We start from the raw sequence: 2,970 nt of genomic DNA, 5'->3' as shown, positions 1-2,970 counted from the left end.
ATAAGGCAGAAGGGATGGATAATATTCCATCGTAATTTCTAAAATCATTGGGGGAAGAACCAACAAAACCATTACTCACATTGTGGTGTAGAGTGTATGAGACTGGGGATATTCGCACATGTCCGAAACAACAGACACCATAGCCATGTAAGTATACAGCTCTGACAATACCGGCCATGACCTTCTTCTTTGGAGCGGATGTACACATATTCCCAGAACTCTCACGGGACTTGGAAAGAATGTCTTCCACGAGTAATGAGTGCGTTGGGGTGGGACACTACGAATGTAGTGTGTTGACATACAAGGTGAGAATGTGGGCCTCGCGGGAGGCGTGCGGGAGATAGTCCCTGCAGTCGCCTTATCCACTGTGTCCTCGGTGGTTCAGATGGATAGAGCGTCTGCCCTGTAAGCAGGAGATCCCGGGTTCGAGTCCCGGTCGGGGCACACATTTTCAACTGTCCCCGTTGATAGATATCAACGCCCGTCAGCAACTGAAGGTTTTCATATAATTTTAATTTAGTTCTAGACGGTTGCAAGACACCAATGTATATAGGCAGTTATAAGAGTTGACGTGCTTGAAAAGGAAGCAACGATTGAAAATGGAGTGAGACAGGGTTGTAGTCTATCCTCGATGTTATTCAATCCGTACGTTGAGCAAGTGGTAAAGGAAACCAAAGAAAAATTTGGAGAAGGAATTTAGGTTCTGGGAGAAGAAATAAAAAATCTGAGGTTTGCCGATGACATTGTAATTCTGTCGAGACAGCAAAGGACTTGAAAGAGCAGTTGAACAGATTGGGAAATTTATTGAAAGGTGAAGACGAACATCAACAAGAGTAAAATAAGGATAATGAAATGTAATCGAATTAAATTAGGCGAGTCTGAGGAAATTAAATTAGGAAACGAAGTATTTAAAGAGGTACATCAGTTTTTCATCTTGACAGTGAAACAACTGATGATGGCTTAAGTAGAGAGGATATAAAATGTAAACTGACATGACAAGAAAAGCGTCACTGAAGGAAGGAAATTGGTTAACATCGAATATAGATTTAAGTGTCAGGAAGTCTTTTCTTAAGGTATTTCCATGGAATGTAGCCATGTACGGAAGTGAAAAATAGTCGATAAATAGTTTAGGCAAGAAAAGAATAGATAATTTTAAAAAGTGGTGCTACAGAAGAATACAGAAGATTAGATGGGTAGATCACACAACTGCCAACGGCCGTGCCACAGCGGTAACACGAGCTCTCGTCGGATGACCGAAGTTAATCGCTGTCGGCCTTGGCTAGCGCGTGGATGAGTGAACGTCCACTCTGCGAGCGTTGATTGCAAAAGGGGTGCACTCAGCCCTCGTGAGGCAAACGGAGGAGCTACTTGACTGAGAAGAAGCGACTCAGGTAACGAAAACTGACAACAGCCGAAAGAGCGGTGTGCTGACCACATGCCTCTCCATATCCGCATCCAGTGACGCCTGTGGGCTGACGATGACAGTAAGTACCGTTAGGGTCTTTCGAGACCTGTTCGGACAGAGTTTAACTTCAGTTTCAGAACACATACACTACCGGCCATTAAAATTGCTACACCAACAAAAACGCGGATGGTAAACGGATGTTCATTGGGAAAATATATTATACTAGAACTGACATGTGATTACATTTTCACGCAATTTGAGTGCATAGATCCTGAGAAATCAGTACCCAGAACAACCACCTCTGGCCGTAATAACGGCCTTCATACGCCTGGACATTGAGTCAAACAGAGCTTGGATGGCGTGTACAGGTACAGCTGCTCATGCAGCTTCAACACAATGCCATAGTTAATCAAGACTAGTGACTGGCGTATTGTGACGAGCCAGATGCTTGGTCACCATTGACAAGACGTTTTCAATTGGTGAGAGATCTCGAGAATATGCTGGCCAGGGCAGCAGTCGAACATTTTCTGTATCCAGAAAGGCCCGTACAGGACCTGCAACATGTGGTCGTGCATTATCCTGCTGAAATGTAGGGTTTCGCAGGGATCTAATGAGGGTAGAGCCACGGGTAGTAAAACATCTGAAATGTAACATCCACCATTCAAAGTGCCGTCAATGCGAACAAGCGGTGACCGAGACGTGTAACCACTGGCACCCTATACCATCACGCCGGGTGATACGTCAGTATGGCGATGACGAATACACGCTTCCAATGTGCGACCACTACGATGTCGCCAAACACGGATGCGACCATCATGATGCTGTAAACAGAACCTAGATTCGTCCGAAAAAATGACGTTTTGCCATTCGTGCACCCAGGTTCGTCGTTGAGTACACCATCGCAGGTGCTCCTGTCTGTGATGCCGAGTCAAGGGTAACTGCAGGCATGGTCTACGAGCTGCTGCAAACGTCGTCGAACTGTTCGTGCAGATGTTTGTTGTTGCAAACGACCCCATCTGTTGACTCAGGGATCGAGACGTGGCTGCACGATCCGTTACAGCCATGCGGAGAATATGCCTGTCATCTCGACTGCTAGAGATACGAGGCCATTGGGATCCAGTACGGTTCCGTATTACCGTCCTGAACCCACCGATTCCATATTCTGCTAACAGTCAGTGGATCTCGACCAACGCGAGCAGCAATGTTGCGATACGATAAACCGCAATCGGGATAGGCTACAATCCGACCTTTATCAAAGTCGGAAACGTGATGGTACGCATTCCTCCTCCTTACACGAGGCATCACAACAACGTTTCACCAGGCAACGCCGGTGAACTGCTGTTTGCGTTTGAGAAATCGGTTGGAAACTTTCCTCATATCAGAACGTTGTAGGTGTCACCACCGGCGCCAACCTTGTGTGAATGCTCTGAAAAGCTAATAATTTGCATATCACAGCATCTTCTTCCTGTCGTTAAATTTCGCGTCTGCAGCACGTCATCAAGGTGTAGCAATTTTAATGGCCATTAGTGTAACTAATGACGAGGTACTGAATGGAGCTGGGAAGA

The 2,970-nt window shown here is 45.9% G+C and overlaps 1 non-coding gene across 1 annotated transcript; it reads left to right on the top strand.

Moving 5' to 3' along the window:
• Positions 1–370: 370 nt before the first annotated feature.
• Positions 371–444, top strand: Trnat-ugu (transfer RNA threonine (anticodon UGU)). The gene has a single exon. It is a non-coding gene; the product is annotated as a tRNA-Thr (tRNA).
• Positions 445–2,970: the final 2,526 nt, after the last annotated feature.

Source organism: Schistocerca gregaria, chromosome 5, assembly GCF_023897955.1.
Source record: "Schistocerca gregaria isolate iqSchGreg1 chromosome 5, iqSchGreg1.2, whole genome shotgun sequence".
NCBI classification, from domain to species: Eukaryota; Metazoa; Arthropoda; class Insecta; order Orthoptera; family Acrididae; genus Schistocerca; species Schistocerca gregaria.
Note: the sequence above shows the minus strand (reverse complement) of the source record. Positions and strands in the feature narration are given on the sequence as shown.